This window comes from Mytilus edulis, chromosome 12 (genome assembly GCF_963676685.1).
Source record: "Mytilus edulis chromosome 12, xbMytEdul2.2, whole genome shotgun sequence".
Taxonomy (NCBI): Eukaryota; Metazoa; Mollusca; class Bivalvia; order Mytilida; family Mytilidae; genus Mytilus; species Mytilus edulis.
Window position 1 is genome coordinate 74,392,903 of NC_092355.1, and position 24,448 is coordinate 74,417,350.

Consider the following 24,448-nt stretch of genomic DNA (forward strand, 5'->3'; position numbering starts at 1 on the left):
ATGGCATATCTATTATACATGTCGGAATTAACATGTCTAAACAACACCCCCCCCCCCCCTTTTTTTTTTTGCTCTTCCGTAGAATTACGTTTCAGCTCTATACATAGTTTGGGAATCCCTTTTAAATCTAAAATTAGACACGCGCGCCAGTAGGAAGGTGGTGTCACGTGATACTGAAGTATATTATCGTGGACTTAGCATATTAATATTCTTTTTAGAGGGGACCTTGGACAGACAACATGTGTATATATTGACGGAGCGGCGTATTAACTGTTCAATGTATTCTTCAATAGCTCGCGTATCATACAATACATGTAACGTATCGTGTACAATTTAATTACATGTTTATCGATTGATTTCAGCTAATGTGTATATTTTAGCAGGTGTGTCATTCACGGATATGTACTTTAACGCAAGTGCAGAAATGTCAGTAATTTGTACTCTGAGTGTTTCTCGTTCTCTCGGTGGCGATTTTCTCTTTAAAGCACATTAAATAAAATACATATTTTTATTCTAGAATATTCTAGTACATGTTAGCAGTACAGCAATTGCATGTGAACATTTGCACACACTCCTAATCACGATTTTCGTGGAATTGTTGTTATATTTTTCAAGAAAATGCAGCTAAAACGCATTTTCCCATAGGGTCAATGTTAAACTTTTGTCTAGTTTCCATGGCAATGGCAGCCATTTTGAAAATTCCAAGTACTGTTGGTACCTCGGGGCACCACTGCCAACATTTACATAAACTTTCAAGACTTTGCCTCTTATAACGAAAGATTTAAAATTTGGATTTTTTTTTACATTTTTTTTGTTTCCATGGGAACGGCGGCCATTTTTTACCATTCCAATGTCTATTGCACAACTTCACATGGCGGTTCATATTATGGTATAGTTCCATCAACATGGGTCTGACCAATTACGAGAAATAGCGTGGACAAAATGTGTGGAAGAATAAAAATAAAAAGAAAAAAAAGAAACGTAGAATAACAAGATGTCACCCCAACTCCGTTGAGGGTGCCATAACTAGAATTGCCATTGCAAGCAATAGCGGATGTCACCCTGGTCCGCCAATTGCCCCTAAACAGCAGCCATTTTGAAGTTTTCCATCAGTGAATGCAGATGTATGAATGACAACAGATATTTCTGTTGTTTTCATAGCGTTAAGTTTGCATTTCAAATTTTGTACAAATATGCTGTTTCCATGGCAACGGCGGCCATTTAGAAAATTCAAAAGTCAAATGCCACATCTTTGAAAGGTGTTAAACTTTTTTGTAAAGTTTCATAAAGTTTTGAGCATTTTGATTTTTTTGCCGTGTTTCCATGGTAACGGCAGCCATTTTGGAAATTCCAATTTCAAAATGTAACTGCACTTGTCAATTACCATTCCTGTAAAGTTTCATCCAGTTTGCAGCATTTTGATTATTTTGAAATTTTTGCTGTTTCCATGGCAATAGCAGCTATTTTGAAAATTCCGAGTACTGTTGGTAACTTAGGGCACCACTGCCAACATTTACATAAACTTTCAAGAGGTTGCCTCTTATAACGAAAGATTTAGAATTTTGATTTTTTTTTATATTTTTGCAGTTTCCATGGTAACGGCGGCCATTTTTTACCATTCCAATGTCCCTTGCACAACTTAACATGGCGGTTCATATTATGGTACAGTTCCATCAACATTTGTCTGACCAATTCTGAGAAATAGTCTGGACAAAAAGTGTGGAATAATAATAATAATAACTAGATTTGCGATTGCAAGCAATAGCGGATGGCACCCTCCCCCTATTGCCAGGTGAGCGGTAGCCATGGTTACGACGGCCATTTTGGAAATTCCAAACTCAAAAGTCAAGTCTACATTAGCTGAGCAACATTTGTTATAAGTTTCAATCAATTTGAAGCATTTTGAAGTTTTTTGTAATTTTGCTGTTTCCATGGTAACGGCGGCCATTTTGAATATTCCAAAGTCAAACCCTTGCTGTAATTTTTTCCCTCCACAATCATATACCATTTAATGTCTGTAGAATAAATTAAACATTGATGTTCTAGAATGTTCTGTGAAAATTCAAAGTTTTGACCTTTTTGCATTGTTTCCATGGTAACAACAGCGATTTTGGAAATTCCAACGCCAAATTCCACATCTTCCAATGTTGCTCATCGTTACTGTGAAGTTTCATTAAGTTTGGAACATTTTGAGATTTTTGAATTTTTTGGAGTAGTTTCCATGGCAACATAGTAGTTCCAATGAGTGCCAAAATCATCCAACACCTGTATATAGTGGGCACCTACATTGTATTAAAATATAATGATTCTGAGTTAAATAGTATCCAAAAAGTTCACCAAAACAAAAAACTGGATTTTTTCACATTTGTTCCGTTTCCATGGTAACGGCAGCCATCTTGAAAGTGCCACCCCCAAAAAGCAAATCTTCATTTGGTGGTTAACAATATGGTATAGTTCCATCTTCTTGTGGCCATTCATATGAGATTTCCAGACTGGACAAAAATGTGTGGAAGAAAAATAAAAATAAAAAAAATAAAAAGAAACGTAGAATAACAATACGACACCCCAACTCCGTTGAGGGTATAACTCCGTTGAGGGTGCCATAACTAGAATTGCCATTGCAAGCAATAGCGGATGGCACCCTTCCCCTATTGCCAGGTGAGCGGTAGCCATGGTTACGGTGGCCATTTTGGAAATTCCAAACTCAAAAGTCAAGTCTACATTAGCTGAGCAATATTTGTTATAAGTTTCAATAAATTTGAAGCATTTTGAAGTTTTTTGTATTTTTGATGTTTCCATGGTAACGGCGGCCATTTTGAATATTCCAAAGTCAAACCCCCGCTGCATTTTTTTCCCTCCACATTCGTATACCATTTAATGTCTCTAGAATAAATTAAACATTGATGTTCTAGAATGTTCTGTGAAAATTCAAAGTTTTGACCTTTTTGCATTGTTTCCATGGTAACAAGAGCGATTTTGGAAATTCCAACGCCAAATTCCACATCTTCCAATGTTGCTCATCGTTACTGTGAAGTTTCATTTAGTTTGGAACATTTTGAGATTTTTGAATTTTTTGGAGTAGTTTCCATGGCAACATAGTAGTTCCAATGAGTGCCAAAATCATCCAACACCTGTATATAGTGGGCACCTATATTGTATTAAAATATAATGATTCTGAGTTAAAGCATAACCAAACAGTTCACCGAAACTAAAAACTGATTTTTTTCACATTTGTTCTGTTTCCATGGTAACGGCGGCCATTTTTTACCATTCCAATGTCTCTTGCACAACTTCACATGGCGGTTCATATTATGGTATAGTTCCATCAACATGGGTTTGACCAATTTTGAGAAATAGCATGGACAAAATGTGTGGAAGAATAAAAATAAAAACTAGATTTGCAATTGCAAGCAATAGCGGATGGCACCCTTCCCCTATTGCCAGGTGAGCGGTTGCCATGGTAACGGCGGCCATTTTGGAAATTCCAAACTCAAAAGTCAAGTCTACATTAGCTGAGCAACATTTGTTATAAGTTGCAATAAATTTGAAGCATTTTGAAGTTTTTTGTATTTTTGCTGTTTCTATGGTAACGGCGGCCATTTTGAATATTCCAAAGTCAAACCCCCGCTGCAATTTTCCCCCTCCATAATCATATACCATATTTAATGTCTCTAGAATAAATTAAACATTGATGTTCTAGAATGTTCTGTGAAAATTCAAAGTTTTGACCTTTTTGCATTGTTTCCATGGTAACAACAGCGATTTTGGAAATTCCAACGCCAAATTTTACATCTTCCAATGTTGCTCATCGTTACTGTGAAGTTTCATTAAGTTTGGAACATTTTGAGATTTTTGAATTTTTTGGAGTAGTTTCCATGGCAACATAGTAGTTCCAATGAGGGCCAAAATCATCCAACACCTGTATATAGTGGGCACCTACATTGTATTAAAATATAATGATTCTGAGTTAAAGCATATACTAACAGTTCACCAAAACAAAAAACTGGATTTTTTCACATTTGTTCCGTTTCCATGGTAACGGCAGCCATCTTGAAAGTGCCACCCCCAAAAAGCAAATCTTCATTTGGTGGTTAACATTATGGTATAGTTCCATCTTCTTGGGTCCATTCATATGAGAGTTCCAGACCGGACAAAAATGTGTGGAAGAAAAATAATAAAAAAAACAAAAAGAAACGTAGAATAACAATATGTCACCCAAACTCCGTTTAGGGTGCCATAACTAGATTTGCCATTGCAAGCAATAGCGGATGGCACCCTTCCCCCATTGCCAGGCCAGCGGCAGCAATTTAGAAATTTATTTGCTGTTTCCATGGCAACGGCGGCCATTTTGAAAATTCCAAACTCAAAAGTCAAGTCTACATAAGCTAGGCAACATTTGTTATAAGTTTCATTAAATTTGAAGCATTTTGAAGTTTTTCATATTTTTGCTGTTTCCATGGTAACGGCGGCCATTTTTAATATTTCAAAGTCAAACCCCCGCTGCAATTTTTTCCCTCCATAATCAAGCGGGAAATTTACACAAAACTGTAAATTGAGGGGTAGCCCCATGAAAGGGATAAAATACAAAAATGTGACCATATAAACTTTTTAGGACCAGATGGAAATCAAAATATAGATATTATTCTATCATTTAAAATAATTTGAAGCCGTGTGTTATTCCTGACCATTAAACTTGTTAACCAAGCGTCTTTTTCGATGTCAGTTGCAGTATTACTGTGGGATTTCCAAAATATTACTGTATCTAAAAGAATATTTAGTGTGTTTAATATGGAGTAAATTTTGTAAACATAAAGGAGCCAAATTATTTTAAATTTTATAAGTCTCAAGTGCCATTGTCCTGATGTTTGGTATTACTGTACATGCGTATATTTTACTGTGGATTGGAACTAGCATGACTAGGTCTAGGCCCACCACTGCACCAGCTGGGACCAGGATTTCAACTTGCACGTCTTATTTTAACAAACTTCTTTGTGTATTCACAACATATATCTTCGAGTATGTTTGACAAAAACCGTCTTTTCTTACCATTTCTTTCACAATAGTTACAGGAAACATACTTTGACAGGCGGCGAGAAACTATCTACTTTGTGTGGCGGAGAGCCAGTTTTTAGACAACATTACTTCCCTTGAAATATTAACATTTGAATATTACTGTTAATATAAATTATTGATAAAAAATATTGTTTTACATGTCATAATATTTATTTACTTTATTGTGCTTTAATTTGTTGAAGATATTCACAGATTTTGATAAATTTGCAACTGATCATTTACTTATAGAGCTTTTCTATTTATCTTGCTCTTGTAAAATTAGTTCTGAGATTAATATTTGTAAATTTGCTTAACCATTTAGAGAGCCACAGTCTGTTAAAGCACGGTAAGTGCTTTTATGAAAAAAAAATTACGCAACACTGCTAGTCGACTCTAGTCACTCTACAGTATAGCTTTACATATAGTAAGCTTGATGGTCTTGCACAGACCTTACCACTAACTGTAAGATGACATTGTTATATATAGAACAACATGTCTATCTTCAGTCCTGCTGGTCTTGCACAGACCTCACCATATTTTGTCACTTTTATGTGAGTTTTAACTTATTTACATTTGAATACTTTTATTTTTAAAATATTGTTGATATTTGCTAAATTGTAATTTATTATTATAAACTATGAAAACGTGCTAGTGTTAAGTTCTACAAAGCCACTGCATATGAAGGATCATAGACTCAGGATTCCTATACCTACTCTTTACACGGTCTGGGGTAAAATATGTAAAAGTTGACACAGAAATACGCAACGTAAAACCCCTCCGATTACATATTCATAATACAACTCGTTTCAGGACTTGTTTCCGGAAATTTTTCTGATAGGAATTTTTTAAAGTAAGACAGGTTACAATCGTACTGGTTGATCCAGGGGTACGTAGAGGGCGTACGCTACACTTTGATCGTCAAAACAGTTTCTCATTGTTCTCACTTGTTAAAAAAATTCTGCTCTAGAATACACCTTATAAAATGAGCCTCCCCGTGTGTGAGTGCATCCTTGAAGTTTTCTGTAGTAGTGTTTATGGTTGTTTCAGAGGATAGTTTGTTCCAGTCTTTGATGGTTTGACAAAAAAAGAAAATTAATAGCTGTCTTTATTGCAATGAATTTGTCTGTAGGATTCTTTATTGGTTGCAGTCGCACTGGTTGATCCAGGGGTACGTAGAAGGCGTACGCTACACTTTGATCGTCAAAACAGTTTCTCATTGTTCTCACGATTGATATGATTATAAAAACGGTAAAAAAAATTCTGCTCTAGAATACACCTTATAAAATGAGCCTCCCCATGTGATTCATATTGCGGCAAAAAAACTGTGATTATGTGATTACTTGGGCACCCCCATGAGGGGCCTCCCTTATCGCTTTTTGTCCTTCATTACTGGACATTACATAGCCTTTGATTCTCGAAAAAAATGATGTCACAATAGAAAATGTCTGACGCCACAAAGGAAAAGTGATTGCTGTATTACGTCAATAGATTAAGAAGTTTAACTAAAAAATGAGGATTTACACTTTGACATGGCATGTTTCTTCAAATCACTATTTTGTTGCATTTCAATGGCAACTGCTAACCTTCATAAGATATTTATTTCTGAACCAATTTTCAAAACTAGAAGCCAAGTTTGCTCGTGTTAGCTAGCAGAACACAGAAATCCATTAAACTTTGTGGAAATTGAAAAAAAAACAAAACCTTAGGGTAGCAATACACAGTTAGAAGTTTAGTTTTGCATTTTGGTCATGTTAAACTTTTAAAATATGAAAGTTTTTGTACAATACAATTGATTTTTAGATAGTTGAAGAATCAGTAATATAGCCTTTCAAGTGGGTTTATAATATGAACATCTACAAAAAAGAAGATTTGGTATGATTGCCAACGACCTAATTTTAAAAGTTAAATCACTCATTTTTCGTTGGATAATAGCTACACCAAAAGTCGTCGATGCGCTTTAAATCGCGCTATTAGATGGTTAACGAACAAGACTTAAATGAGATATTTTCACTCCCGGCATGCATCAATGACTTAAACTACGTCACATAAGTCAGGAAGTTTCAAGAAATAAAATTAATTAATTCCCAATTTTCTTCTTTATTAGATTTCATATCAAAATGAAACTTGGTGAATATGTTTTTTATGGTATTATGAACGCAATAAGACGAAAAGTGAAAAAAGCGCGAATTATTCCTTTAATGATCATGAAAGCTATTTTATTCAGCAAGATATAACAGGTTTAGAAAAGGTAAATGAATACTGTATAAATGAACTAGGCATTTATATTCGAATTTTCTTGTTATTATATGCTGATGATACACTATTATTTGCAGAATCAGCTAACGATTTACAAATAATGTTAAACAAGTTTGATGAATACTGTTTTGACTGTTAACATTGATAAGACAAAAGTAATGGTGTTTGAGAAGGCGAAGCGTAAAAGAAATATGAGATTCATGATAAGGGGCGAGGAGTTACAGCTCACAGACAGTTATAATTACCTGGCATTATTAATAAGATACAATTGTAATTTTAATTTAGCAAAGAAAAAACTTGTTGAACAATCACAAAAAGCACTGTATGCATTATACTATAAGTTAAGAAATATAAATATCCCTAAAGATCTGCAGTTTCCACTATTTGATTGTATGGTCGCTCCAATTTTACTTTATTGATCGGAAATCTGGGGTCATGAAAATGTTGACATGATTGAAAAGGTGCACTTGAGTTTCCTAAAAAGAGTCTTGAATGTTAAATCAACAATACCAAACTATATGGTATATGGGGAAACTGGCAGATTTCCATTAAAAAATAATATCAAAACTAAATTACTATGCTTTTGGTCAAGGCTAGTGCAAAACGGTAGTAACTTATTATCTTGGATCTTGTATCAGTTAATGTATAACTTACATAACTCAGGCCAATACTTATTTAAATGGTTATCTTCCCTGAAACAAATTTTAGATGATTCAGGATTTTCTTTTGTCTGGAATGCGCAGGTTGACATCAAAAGTTCGGATATTAAAAAAGAAATAAAACAGAGATTGGTTGATCAATTCGGACAGAATCAATCTGCTGATATGACAAACTCATCTAGAGGTGTGTTTTATGCTTCATACAAAACAATGTTTTGTTTAGAGCTATATTTACTCAATCTTAAAGTGGCAAATCGATACATCTTCAGTAAATTTAAATGTTCAAACACCAAAATCCCTATAGAAGTTGGTCGGTGGAAAAATACACCAAGAGAAAATCGTATATACTGTCACTGCGATTCAAATACCATTGGTGACGAATATCATAATTTTTTGGTATGTTCCAATAAACAAATTATACCTTTAAGAGAAAGGTATATGCCTACATATTACATAAACAATCCTCCCCAATTGAAATTTACTGGTCTTTTATCACACTGTAACGTGTCAGTGCTAACGAAAGTGCGCATGTTTCTAAAACATATTGAAAACATATTTTCATAATTCATAGCATGTTACAATAATTTCTAACAACGTTGCAATTAAGAATTTTGCTAACAAATCAACCAAATATATTTCAATTTCATTGTATAATATCAATTATTAATTTATTGTGAGTCTTTCTTGTAAATGTATAAGTATATATGTAATTGTTAATGTATAATTGTTATCCTCTTGTAGCACCATAGGTGTGCCTAAGTTGGAATAAATTGTCTTGTCTTGTCTAAATGATTGAACATATGTTGAAGAAAACTAAATATGTTAACAAGTTCAGCTGTGAAATATAAATGTTAATTCTAATGAGAAAAATATCATTTAACGGTAAAATATGCATACCAGTAATTGTGGATAATTCAGAAATAATATCTTCAAGATTGGGAACATTTCTTTTCCATATTCACGATACCTGTTCTTACAATAATTGTAAATACCAATTATCCAATCCGGCATTAGTTATGGATAGAATATAGTAATATTTTAGGGTCTAAAAAGATATTATATAATAATTTTTCCAATCGAAATATATATTACGTTAAAAAAAAAATCCAATCAGACTATATCATGTATATATTACATAATATTTTTTCCAATCGGAATAATAATTACATATTTGTTTCCCCTGTTTTTCCTTTTAATGAGTGATATGTCAAAATGATAAAAGTCAAAATGTTATACCAGTCATAAGATACAATTTCAACCATAATGTTTATACCAAAGACAATTCATCATGTAATTAAACATCCTATTGGAATTTGTTTTATGTGATAACAATTCTGAGGCATCGGTCATTTTATTATGCTGATGGAATAAATATCACATAACAATAATTCCAATTGGAACTTTTGTTACATAATTAAATATCTTTGGATTAAATATTATGACGGAACTTATATTCTGTGGCACTTCTTCTTTTGTTACAGAAAACCATCAACACACTGATGTTTACTTTCCGGCGCATGCCTGGTAAATGTTTTAAATAAATGTATGTGAATAAATTTTGTCAAAATATAAAGTAACAAAATATTTCTTGTTCAAAGTTGTTTTTGGTCATATATTTTCGTATCTTCAATTTTTACAATTTTTCTTTGTTTTTAATTTATACAATTTTTTATTTAGTTTTTAAATATTACATGTTTAATTTTTATTTTTTGGTATAAGATAAAAACAAGAGTATCTGTTTATTTCAGATGAGGGTAAGTATCAAGGAGCACGTCGTGTGTGAGTGCATCCTTGAAGTTTTCTGTAGTAGTGTTTATGGTAATTTCAGATGATAGTTTGTTCCAGTCTTTGATGGTTTGACAGAAAAAAGAAAATTAATAGCTGTCTTTATTGCAATGAATTTGTCTGTAGGATTCTTTATTGGTTGTAGTCGCACTGGTTGATCCAGGGGTACGTAGAAGGCGTACGCTACACTTTGATCGTCAAAACAGTTTCTCATTGTTCTCACGATTGGTATGATTATAAAAACGGTAAAAAAAAATCTGCTCTAGAATACACCTTATAAAATGAGCCTTCCCATGTGATTCATATTGCGGCAAAAAAACTGTAATTATGTGATGACTTGGACACCCCCATAAGGGACCTCCCTTATCGCTTTTTGTCCGTCATTACTGGACATCACATACTATATACAGCCTTTGATTCTCGAAAAAAATGATGTCAAAATAGAAAATGTCTGAGGCCACAAAGGAAACGTGATATTTGTATTACGTCAAAAGGTTTAGAAATTTAACTAAAAAATGAGAATATACACTTTGATATGGCATGTTTCTTCAAATCACTATTTTGTTGCATTTCAATGGCAACTGCTAACCTTCATAAGATATTTATTTCTGAACCAATTTTTAAAACTAGAAGCCAAATTTGCTCGTTTTAGCTAGCAGAACACAGAAATTCATTAAACTTTGTGGAAATTGAAAAAAAAAATGTTTAACTTTAAGGTAGCAATACACAGTTAGAAGTTTAGTTTTGCATTTTGGTCATGTTAAACTTTTTTAATATGAAAGTTTTTGTACAATAAAATTGATTTTCAGATAGTTGAAGAATCAGTAATATAGCCTACCAAGTGGGTTTATAATATGAACATCTATAAAAAAGAAGATTTAGTATGATTGCCAATGAGACAACTATTCACAAAAGACCAAAATGACACAGACATTAACAACTATAGGTCACCGTACGGCCTTCAACAAGGAGCAAAGCCATACCCTATAGTCAGCTATAAAAGACCCCGATAGGACAATTCAAACGAGAAAACTAACGGCCTTATTTATGTAAAAAACAAATGAACGAAACACAAATATGTAACACATAAAACAAACGACAACCACTGAATTACAGGCTCCTGACTTGGGACAGGCACACACATAAATAATGTGGCGGGTTTAAACATGTTAGCGGGATCCCAACCCTCCCCCTAACCTGGGACAGTGGTATAACAGTACAACATAAGCACAAACTATAAAAATCAGTTGAAAAAGGCTTAACTCATCAGATGGACAAAAATACAAGTGGACGTGGCCCGGTACTTATACATTCCGACACAAAAAGACACAATGAACAGATCTGAGAGTAATCGTAGTTATCTGACAGCTTGTTCAAAGCCACTAACAACTATTAAAAAAATCATGCAACTACAACTAAACTATCAATCCGTACACATCCAACATCCAATGGATTTAGTGTAAAGACGTCATAAACAGCCAGTCCAAAGAAAAACATGACTTTGTGCAATGCCAAGTTACAGGTATCGACAGATTGTAGATTTATGAATATATATATGCATATAACATACTAGTAATATTTAGTTAGCTTTTAATTTACTGATAACACAATCGATGTTTATAACAATAAAAACAATATTCAATGATCTTATTACAGTGTTGGATAGGTAACCTTTTAGAATAAGTTTATTTAAAGAAGCGACATGTTTACATGGATCATTTCTAAATTTCCGGACACGGTTAACAACCTTTCCGTAAACATGAGGATGTGCTAGATTGTTTTAACATGTTTTATAGGCCATTTCTCTATTTGACAGTCCGTATTTTCACATTCGTACCGCCCATAGGTCCAGAAAACATTGTAGTGTTTTTCAACATGATTTGACCCATGATCTTTTTAATTCAATTTTATGGAAAAACTAGCAGAAATACATATGATTTCTTTTCGATCTCTTGCTAAATAAATGTCTATGGTTTCAGGAAAGGTATCACTCTAATGGATTGAAATTTTTTCCTAACTGTGTATTGCTACCATAGTTCAAGTGTCGCAGATTCCTAAATAGCGAAAAAGGTCTGTTTCCGCTCGTCGGTAGTAGAAAGATTCTTTTTTTCTGAAATAACACCGCCCCATCGTTTGAAAAATCCTGGACCCGCCCTGACTGAGTCTTATATATTGACTGCTCCATAGTCTTATATGGTAAACAATGTCATAATGGGACATTCCATTCAATATATGAAAACCCAGTTAAGGGGGGATTATACCTTGTCAAAGAAAAAAAAATTCAGGCAAATTTCAATCTCTCACGTGCTTTGATGTAAACCCCTCAGATGCCACATTGTGCCAGCATTTCCTCAATTTAACATATTAAGACAACAAAAGACCCATCAGAAACAAAAATAGGCACCCTTCAAATATATTTTGAGCTAATCGGGCTAATGGTTTTTGGTATCCCACAGAAAAAAAAATATCCACCCCTTTAAAGATATAAAATGACTCTTAGTCCAGTCGATTTGTGAAACAATTGCTCAAATTGTGGTAAAAGCATAACATTTTGCAGAGTGTTAGTTGAGGTCATAACTAACATTTATAGCTATGGACCCAATTCAGAAAATCAAAATGGCGGCTCTGGGCGGCAATTTTGAAATCATGTCCAAAAAATTAATAAAAATTATTAGATAGAATATGAAAAATATATTACTTTACCAATTTTGATGTAAACTTTCGTATATCTTACGACAAAATATATCAACTGAGGACTATTGAAGTATTAGGTGGCCATTTTGGATGGTGGCCATTTTGGAAACGTAAATTTCCAATATATCATTATTCGCAATCCTAAATTGTTTTCTTTTTAATTAATACTAAGTTTTAGATGCATCTACAACTAGTTTTGCTTATCATTTATTTATGAATGTTGCTATTCATATGGGATATATTCACAAAGTGCTCAAATAAGGCATGCATATGTTAACAAATAAATGTATTGAAAAAATACGCGTGAATTCTTTTAATTGCAGTTTAGCATGTATGGCTTAGTTACTTTTTTACTACCAAAACATGCGTATATACAATATACCGTATAGCGGGTTATTTTCGCGGGTGTAAAATTTCGCGATTTTCATTGAATAAGGTATACGAAATATTTTTGCGGTTATTATTTTGGCGGTTTCGAAACTTTTATCAATACCTTTGCACGTACACTTTTAAATTGGCGGAATTTATTTTGGCGATTTTGTTCTATCCGCGAAAATAAGCGAAAATTTACACCCCGCGAAAATAACCCGCTATACGGTAAGTTATGACCACTGTATGTTGAAAAGGAATAATACGTAGGTTTAAAAGTCACTGGAGCTGAAAAAAATAATAATTAACTGGAAAGAATTCCGTAGCGCCAAGAGAGGACACATGAGGATTTACAATGCCAAGCAAATACAAAAAAAGAAGACATAGACATTTGAGCTGGTAATCAGTAATTTTGTAAGCATACAACTGTTCCAAGTTGACGAAGGCCATGTAATGGGAGAATCACAAGGCAAAAGGTACTTTTCCTGTCGAAGCAAATCTTAAGATCAAAATATATTTTGTCAGGAAAAACGAAAAAAGTTCTAAGATGAGTCACGGATTGAAAATACCAGTAAAATAACCAGCCACGGTTGTGATGAATTAACAACAACAATATGATTCCAAGGACTTTTTTCTTTCATTGTGATGAGGTATCTGGCTATCATCATGAAGCCTCGACAATCATGATCGACAATATAGTATGTGACTGTCACTTGAACTACTAACCATTGTTCTTTTAGCCAGACTCAGAGCTTGAGATTAATATTTTAGGAGCAGATATTATGCTAAAGGTTTGTTAAAACTGCACGACAGGGCCATTAGACAAAATTCGAGACACAGACAAAGAGACAAGAATCTGTTATCCATGGAATGGGGCTCGCCAAATTAAAAGAAAATAGTGACGGCTCACACTCTTGAACAGATTTAATATTTTAAATTGATGATATTGGTAAATTGTACAGTAAACGTTCTTAGTAAATATGAGTTGTCATGGAAGGAATTATTAATACAAAACTTCTTAAAAATTGAATACTAGCTGCCATAGATGATATGCAAGCACATATGAAAGGTTGCGTCTTTCTCCGGATTCTCAACGAATATGTTGAGGAAGTTCTGAAACAGGCCATGTCTTTTAGTCGTGATGATGAAGGCCTCTTCAAAGTAACTAAAATAGTTTGAAGAGTTACGCTTGTGACTATAAGAAGGTTTACAACGACAATCAATGTAGGCTTTTGAAATGAATCAGTTCCACAATATTTGAGACATCATACTCTCTATCTGAGGACTGATAAGTTGCAGTTGTATCCTTTTAACGACGAGTGGCACAATTGAACTATTATAGCTGAGAAATGGTAAGTTTTGTCTGCCACTCAACGATATTTCTGGACTGTGTCTCGATGTTAGGCCATCCTGTATCATTCTTACTAAGAAAACTTCTGTTTGTTGAACTGATTTGTGTCAACAGCTGTTATTGAGTGTCCATGTAAAGTTATTCTTAGTATCAAGCATACATATTTTGCCTGTTATGGCTATGGTGATGCCTTCATTTTTACCTATTTTTTATTAGCTCTGTTTCAGAGCTTCACGATTACATTTGTTGAAAATTAAGAGCACTAATTTATCTTGCTTATACGCTTATAGATATTATTATCCTATGGCAGCTACATTCCAATTTTGTTAACTGCGTTGTATCAGTTCTTCCTTTCATGATAACTCCTAGATGTTTCCAGACGTTTACTAGATATAGGAAGATGTGGTGTGAGTGCCAATGAGACAACTCTCCATCCAAATAACAATTTAAAAAGTAAACCATTATAGGTTAGAGTACGGTCTTTAACACGGAACCTTGGCTCACATCGAACAACAAGCTATAAAGGGCCCTAACATTACAAGTGTAAAACCATTCAAACAGGAAAACCAACGGTTTAATCTATATAAACAAAGCTGTACACTTTAGTGTGATCTGCAAGCTTGAAGATTGGTACAATACCTCTCCCAGACCGTGTGCCATCAATGTATTTGATCATTTAGGAAAGCACAACGCCAAAGATAAAATATTCCTGGCTTTCTTTCTGTGTCTATTATTTTGCATATTTGCTATGTTGTCAAGTTTCATCAATCATCAAGCATGATACTAGTGATTTGAGATCTCCAGCTCTTACTTTGGCTAAGGGAATATGTCTTGTAGTACAAGTACACAGTCATTCCCTATTTTTGTCGATTTGAAAATGTCGATGTATCATCTTCAGATACATCACCACAGAAAAAATACATTGCAGTCATTGTTCTTTTTGATCCAGTTCCACTTTACAGTGTCTGGTTACTTATGGTTTCCTTTCAATTGGCAACTTATCTTCAACATCAGAAGTATGTTTTCCCTTTTGCTGATGAAATATTTAGAGGTCAGAAAATTTGTTTGACATGATTTGTGCCATTTTGCCTTGTGATTCTGGAGTGCTTCTGCAGTTCCATAGCCCTCATTTAACTGTTTCGAATTGAGCGAAAGGAAAACCAATTCAAGACCAAACATCTTCGTATGCTTGCATCAAAAGAGTGATTGCCAGCTCAAATGTCTATAACTGTTCTGTTTGTATCTGCTTGGCATTGCAAACCCTTACATGTCCTCTCTTGCCGTTTCACACATTCCTTTCGGTCTAATTGTCCATTATGTTTTTCTGATATCTAGTTCCAGTGTTTTCGGAATCTACAATTTTGATGTTTTTCAAAAAAACAAAATCGCTGATAAATTATATAATATATACGTTATTTCTGTTTTAAAAAGTTACTTAGGCAAACGTGTAAGGGACAGAAATTTTGATACTGATATCTTAATGTTGTTAACCTGTCCATGCCTTATCTGACCTCTTTCTGAATATCCAATATAAATTAGTAAAAAAAGTATGAATGCAAACAGTGAATTATCAAGATTAGCGAATAATGTTATATTGGAAATTCATGTTTTCAAAATGGCCATCATTGAAGATGGCTACCAAAAAATCAATATATATGAAGTCCTCAGAAGACAGTCCTTATCCAGATCATTTTATCATCCTCTTCGTGTCCGCGTTTTAATGTTTTAGTATCCGCTACAAAACAGAAGAATAATCGGGGAGGGAATAGGCTAATTTTTTGTCCTGTTTATGTAGCTCAAACAAATACATTTGCATATCTTCCACAATGCATTTGTTATCATATTGAATAATGACTACATATTTTGGCTTAAAAAACAGATTTTCAAGATGGCCGCCATTTACTAGGGTTATATTTACAAAACTTTTATTCTACAAGACAATTGGATTCAGCACTATTATTCTATTAACCAGATTTCATGTCAATATCTTCTCTTATATAATTTTCATGATTTTTTATAAATAATATATTATGATCAAACGGCCGCCATTTTAAAATGGCCGCCTCTTCCGCCAATTTCGACTTTCAGATTGGGTTTATAGAATAAAATGTTGTCCATGACATATACTACTACTATGCTAAATTTCATGCTTTTACCAAAATTTGAGCAATTTTGTCAAAAATCTGCACAAATCGACTGGACTATCTTAATTGTCCAATGTAATAGTACTAAAATGTGATCATGTAAACAGTTTTCTTGAAAGAAAACAAAAAAAAGTTGCATTCCAAAACATTATTTGCTTTGCAGTATGAAGATCACATAGATAAAATGACGAACAAATCAGTCATTTGGTCGTCAATCGTCATTACTGATACAAATAAGTCATTATAGTGACCGCTGTCGACAATAAACTAGCAATTGATAGTGCATGTAATATTAATCGTAAGCAAACGTTATTTGTAATAAATTTATGGAAGTATAACATAAAACAAACAGTTACCATTTGAAAAAAAACAAAACATGGATTATGAAATAAGGAGGAGGACAAAACAAATGTCCTGTCTATAAGTTCAATGACACTCCAGAAGGTGCCTGCTACTCTAGATAGATGTTGATTTTCTCTTAAACATTTTTAAATATTTTTTTAATAAACAATGTTTAACTATACCCAAGGACGTATATAAGATGTTAGTTATACGTCCTTGCTATACCTCAGAAAAAGACTAATGATTTGTACATAAAGTTTCAATTGTTGTTTTAGTGTCACTGAGGCGTTGTCATGCAGAGGAAATAAATCAATAAAAGAGAGGCGAAAGATACCAGAGGGAAAACAAACTGACAACGCCATGGCTAAAAAAGAAAAGACCAACAGACAAATGATAGTACACAAAAACAACATAAAAAACTAAAGACTGAGCAACCCCATATAATTGAGGTTGAAATCAGGTGCTCGCGAAGGGTAAACAGATCCTGCTCCACATTTGTCACCCGTCGCGTAGCTCATGTTAGTACAAATCCGGTAATAAGTCTAATTCGGTAGGTTTCATTTGGAACTTTTTGTCTAGGTCACTTAACTGGATCATTCAAATTGCGTGTACAATAAATAGGGAAGTTATGTATTCTTATTTAAATGGACCTTTAAATAGATTAACCGTTGGTAGCAACCCATTGAAATAGCACTGATAAATCATTCATTGGCGCGATACACAAAGACTTGTTTATAAGTGTATTTTAAACCAAACAATTATGTACATCTTACGAGGCTTTACAAGTTTTATTATTAGGTCCAACTTTTCTTTTTGATTTACTAAGATTTAAATAACTTTAAGTAAATTAGTAACCATGAATAGTTGTACTCTCATATTCCAGAATGATCGAGGTGCTCAAAGGGTATACATACTTGTAACATATGATATTTAGCACCTTGCAGGAGCAGATGGAGGCTTTCAAAGAGGGAGGAGGAAACAGAGGTGTAAAGTATCAGAAGCAGGCGCTCAATATTAAAAGAAATTAATTAAAACTTAAAACAAATGTTTCAAAATAAGATATATCCCTGATACGCCCATGTTAACAAAAATCTACAAAACTATTTTACTCACAAAAGTCATTAAATGTAAAACACAATTATAGAAAATAACTTTACCTAAAGTTCTGTCTGAATAATGAAAACAAAAGTAACCAAAATGCAGAACTCAAAAAAAGTTTTTAATTGGAGGGTCCCTTATCAAAAGGCAAACTCAAAAGCTAAAAACACCAAACAAATGGAAAAAAACTTTGTATCATATTGATATTTCAAATAAATATTTAACAGAGCTTACTAAAATTACCTCTAAAAGTATTCCGGTTGTTTAAAGAGAATTTCCATTTTCGTTTTCTTTATCTTGAATCATTGCCGATTGTCGACAAGTCATTTCTACATACGGGTATCTAGTATGTAATACAAGACCCATCAATTCAATATAACATATAATATGTTTATTGAACCGATAACAAAGATAAACTTTTAAAAGGGCAAGGCTTTTGTACATAATGCAAACTAGTTTGTGATTTTTCATATGTTAGCGTTTACTTTTAATGCGAATCTTAATGAAAGAATGCAAACAGTTGAGTCATTTTTTTCATATTTAAATTGGAAATGTATCTATTGTTAAAATGAAGTTAAGCTGCATGCATTGCCATTTGGCTGCATATTAACTTATTACAAAGTAATATGTTGGAGTTTTAAGTAAATATTGATGGCATGATAATGAGCGGGCCCCGGCGCCATAAAACTTTTTTTTTCTGAGTAAAAAAATAATCTCAGAATTAATTATTTTACTCAGCTAAGAATAAGAACTTTTTTATCCGCCATAAAAACATATTCTCAACGTTGAGAATATTCTCAGCTGAGTATTTTTTTTCTGAGATGAGAATTTTTTTCTCAGTGATGTAAGCGGTAAAATAGATGTTTGAAAACTAAAAAGTGTACCAAACTTCGCAAAAACGCAGGATTTATCTCTTTATCATCAATGTAAAACATAAAAAAAAATCAACGATGGATGAAATGACAAGTAGCATTTTGGAAGCATTTTGTAAGCATTGGTAATTGGACACTGCACGCTTTGTAAGCATTTGTAAATGGTCAGAAACTGAGAAAGTCACAGGATATATAAAGTCACAAATAATTTGTGAACAATTGTTTGAAATAAAAGAAAAAGATCTCAAAATATTATTTAGGTTTTTTACCCGTAGCTTGTTATAAATATATATTACTTTTTAATGAGTTTCATTTTTTTTCATTTTTTTTAAAAAGATTATGTCTCTGTTAAAACATTACACATTAAGACATAATAACGGTCTTCCTTAATTATATCAGAGACATATAATACAAGAGATTGGCAACTCGTAGTAGAGTCTATATAACGGCCAATGAAATCACTTGGCTACCGGAAGTGCTGGGATTATGATGTGACCTGGGATGAAGGAGGATCGAGATGACAAAATTTCGCCATTGTTGTAAAGAGAGACGATACGCTTACAGATTAGTGTTCTCGTTTATGTCAATTGCTATCACAGCTAAAGCATGTAAGTATATTGAAAAGATACATCTTACTAGTTCCACCGATTTGTTTATACTATAATGTGCTGAGATTATGATAATTATCCAATGCAGACCTATTTAAATTCGGTCCATTCAGCTTCCCCTCTTTCAATGCTGTAGAACCGGTGTGGCCCACCATTTTATTTTCATAAAACTTAGAAATTTACGATAATATACGCAATTTTATAGTGTTATGCTACTCCCGATTGTTATCCCGTTAAATGATACTATTTTCGTTTATTTTGATCAAATAGTGTTTTCTTAAAATACCATCAAAGGTGATTTATTTATTTTTTACATTAATACTCGAATCCAGCTATGCGAGAACTACCTTTTTTCATAAAACTTAAAAATTTACGATTATACATGCAATTCAAGATGTTTCCTCTTGTCCTTACTTCTCTGATTTCAAATATGCAGTTATTCCGATACTCTTTTGTATGAATGAAGGACAGTGCCAGAAAGTCACAGGACAAAAAGACACAATTCATGTTTTCTGATTATTTTCCTTGAACAAAAAACACTTATTTCTATTCTTGAACTAATGTATACAAACCAACTTTGTATACAAAAATTATCACAACATATCAAAGATGATCAAATAATTATTACAAAAAAACAAAATGTCAAACTGGTTTGGCACTTAAATGGCTTCATGGTGCCAATAGGTCTTTCTTTTGTATAATCAAAATTTGATAAATCTTCATTTTTCAAATATAATAACACATTTCGTAACTTTAATATGAATATATGTTTTAAAGATATTTTTTTATATATACAAACAATTATCAAAAGATTATTTGGGATTTTTTTGTCTTGTGACTTTTTGTTCTACTAAATTTGTGACTTTATGTCCTGTGACTTGCAGTCCGTTATGCTTTTGTAAAGCCCTTCGAACCCTCATGAGAACTAAAAAATATGTAGAAGCAGAGACTAAATAAAGTTAACGCTGATGTCAGCAACTTACATTGTATGTTCACGGTATCACGTTTAACAATTGACAAACATATCAAAAATGTGTACCCATAGCAAGCTTGAAAGGTCTATACATGACAAAATGAAATTTAAAATAGATTTAGCCAGAGACATATAATACAATATATGTCTCTGATTTAGCATAAAAAAACCGGCAGAATGTTGTTTGACATACATGTAGGAAGTAAAGTTTACAAGTAAGACAAATAGTCTATTCAACTCTATCTTTTTTTTTAAATTTAGAATGCCAAAGAGGAAAAGATGTAGAAATTAACAAATGGAGTTAAAAAGAGAGTAATCCTCGACCATGAACAGCTGTTGGTACCAGTATGGTGGAGACATCTGTTCCAGTTTCAATCCACACTGAAGATGGAAAGAGAATGAAAAAATATGAACGCTTAAATTTGATTGTCATGCTGTTTCTTTTTCTAGCACCAGTGAAAGGCACAGAGCAACTGATTGCACAATAAATTGAGACATTTGCAGTGAATGAGACACACAATAAAGATGAAGAATCTTGCCATCTCCCTTTCACTGTATGCAATTAATTACAAGTTACCTTTGCTGATACATGTATATATCCTTATCTGTACAGATACCGAAATTTGCATAGTTGAGCTGTACCAGATCAGTTGCAGGGAAATGATCATAAAACTCTCAGTTATCATTGACAGTAACATTATGAATAAATGTTTGATTATAAAAATATTATTTATACCTGGAATTGTTTTTGTTCTCTAACATTTTGGTTTAGTTATTGAAAAAGGATGGAATAATGTGTAGTGATATTCTAGATATATTGTATACATAAATACATGTACATGTTCTGATTCTCATTCATTCATTTCAGAATACTGGGATGTATGTAGGTGGTTTTTTTTACAGATTTAATTTGGTTTATTCAAACGCCACACCACATTAATTGGTTTATAGGTTTTATTAATATGATTACTGTGGGGAAAAAACAACAAACAAGAACATAGAATTGTACGGCTTGTGATTATGGTTAAATATATAATCATGGGTTTATTATGTATGTGCTTTCCCAAAGTAAGGAGCCTGTAATTCACTGGTGTGTTGCTGTATTTATCATATTTGGATTTTTTTTCTTATTATTTTGTTCATAAATAAGACGGTGAGTTTTCTTGTTTGATATGTTAAACCTTCTTCTTAAATAGACCTTGTATAGTTGACAGTGCAATATGAATTTTACGCATTGCTTAGAGCCTTTTGGTCACCTAAAAATGTTGATGTTTGTATCATTTGGTTTCTTGTGGAGAGTTAGACATTATATTGCACATACTGTACAGAAAAAAATGAATGTCATACACTCGCACATCAATATGTAAAAAAAAAGAATGAAATATTTGCCACTGGACGTTAAGTAACCATCAATTAAATCAACCTGATCAACAACAAAAAAAAACGAAATATTTGCCACTAGACGTTAAGCAAGCATCAATAAAAATCAGCCTGATCAACAACAAACGAAGACACATTTTCGTGCAGTTTGTATAAAGTAAAAAAAAAAGGGTTTTAACTAACAATCAAGTCAAAATGTTGTTTAACTATTCACACATGTCCATGTCTGTTTCAAAATTAAAAGGCGATTTTAACTAGTCTAAAAGTTAAAAAAAAAGGAGGGAAACATGTACATTACGCTTTCATTATGGTTAATCACAATTTACAGACAATCATAAAAAATCAATTCAATACAAGCCAAATTAATAATGAACCCAGAAAGTTATAATTTTTTAATCTATGCAAATTATAAATATAAGACAAAGTCGATATTTATCAAACAAATTAATTTTTTTTTCTACACATTATTTAATCTTATAATTTGAAAATAATATTTTCGGAAGGAGTGTGTACACCTGTGGTGTCGGATAATTCAAGCCGAATATACATGTCACACTGTGACATTATGTCTCCGAGACAGGTGTATATTTAATAGAAACCCATTATGAAACAATCAAATAAAATTAACTCTGACACAAGACATACAATTTATTACGTATTAATTATTTAATATCGTATTTGTAATACAATATCAAATAATCTCTCTTTTTCAATAATACAAATAATAAAAATTAAAATGACATTGAAATACATAATTACGTATGAACTAAAATTATTCAATTGATTATGCTAAATTTAACACCGAAACAGTTAATTCATTCTTCAACTTCACCATTTCTTCGAGTACCTTTAATACTTTGATAAAGACTCTATTAACCACAGAAATCTCGCGAGATTTAAATCTGGCCGAGTGAAATCACGGGATTTCGCCGAGTTGCCAATCTCTTGTATTATATGTCTCTGATTATATGTCTCTGATTATACCATAAATTATTCCAAATTATTTCAGTCTGGAAAACTAGACAAAGTTGAAAACTGCATAGATTTGTTAAGCATGAAATATGCGTGGAATGGTCTATTCTAAATAAAATAAACACCTAGTTTGAAGATTTCTACATCCAACAGATTTATATCGGTGCCAAAATTTATTTTCATACAACTTCTGACTAAAATACACGTTTTAATGATGATGTTTTATTAATAATGGCGAAATCTTCGAAATTTTATCTCCTTGTTATGTATATATATGCGTTGACGTTAACGTGAAGGGTGCTTTCTTTCACGTCCGCACTTCTATCGAGTATGGCATGCCAAATACACATTAAGACGAACCAATAACATGCATTATGAGATCAGATGACACATTAGAAGACACTATGTGACATTTATTAGTTCATTGTTCATAACTTTTTTTTCTCAGATCTATAACTTGTGACAAACAAAAAACAAATCACAACAAAAAACTTACAAACCGGATATTTTTATAATATGAAAGCAAGTAAATAATTGTAATCAATATTCAAGAGACATGTGTGTAACTTTTAATATAATTTGATACAGAATTTAAAGCGATTTAATAACTAATCAAGTAGTCATAAAAATTGCTCAGCAAGCAGCATAATGAGTTGTGAACATCATATTGCACAGGAAGAGAAATTGAACGACGTCGTGTGAGACGGCATGACATATATATTGCCCATTTCATTTATTAAAAACACCAAGTCAAACATACTTTAAAAAAAATTAAAAACAATTAAATAGAACCAACAAAACTATCTGTCACAATGATATATGAGGGTCTTTATAATGAGTAGGGGGGAATTGGGGTGGTTCTCTTTTTGGGGTATTTTGTAAGAAATATTTATTCTGTTCTGATCGTGCATATGGGAATTTCCTTCTGTATCATGATTTTCACATGATAGATTTTTGTCTGTATCTCCCCTGAATCTGTTACTGTACTGCACAAATTAGACATTTATCAATTTCATACCTGTTTAAAACCAAACAGGGGGGAAAATTATTTTACATCTTTGTAATAATTTGGATATCTAAGATAATAAACAGTAGAAATTGTGACATATTAGGTATATATGACTATACATATGTTTGGTTTGTAGATATGAGGTACCAATATTGCAATATTATTAAGGTACCATGCAGTAGTAAATTGTAAAAAGTAGATTTAAGAGAGATTAATCTAAAAAGAAAGGAAAAAAAAACGACCACCTAAACTATATTTTATCCTCGATAGGCCCAACTGTCTAACATGATATCAATTATTGTCTATATCTCAAATACTTCGGAGAATATTAAAATATATTTAACATTTATTGCGTGTGGTAGTAAAGAAAAAGTTATATGTACCTCTACAAAATTCAATTGCAATGGTTTCCGTTCTAGAATATCAGTCAAATAGCCCTAACCAAATAAAACTGTTCGCTCAAATATCAGATGCCCTCTAAAAAGTGGGTAATTTCTTAAAACAAAGGAGCAGTGAAGCTGTTTCACACAAGAATAAAAAAGTCTTTCAATCTTTTCTTAAATTCATAGTATCATAGAACTGTATGTACTTTTTTCTTTTGTTTTAGCAACAGTTTGATTGAATAGTTTAAATCAATCAACAAATTATGAACTCTGGAAAAAAGCCTGAAACCTCAATTTTTACAGTTTTTGACAAAATTGAGTAATTATTCTACAAAATATATGAAAAAGACGACGTTAACGAAACAAAAATTTTGGACTGAATAAATATGTGTATGCTCTTTTTGGATACAACTTGGTTTGTGTAGAATAGTGACGTTCTTCAAAATTAAAAAAAATATTATTAACAATTGTAATTTTATATCAAATATCCTAAATAGCAAC

The 24,448-nt window shown here is 32.5% G+C and overlaps 1 long non-coding RNA gene across 1 annotated transcript; it reads left to right on the forward strand.

The window, feature by feature from the left end:
* Positions 1-19,042: 19,042 nt before the first annotated feature.
* LOC139499112 (uncharacterized) lies at positions 19,043-20,945 on the forward strand. The gene is made up of 2 exons (XR_011658107.1): positions 19,043-19,230; positions 20,465-20,945. It is a non-coding gene; the product is annotated as an uncharacterized lncRNA (long non-coding RNA).
* The last annotated feature ends 3,503 nt before the right edge of the window (positions 20,946-24,448 follow it).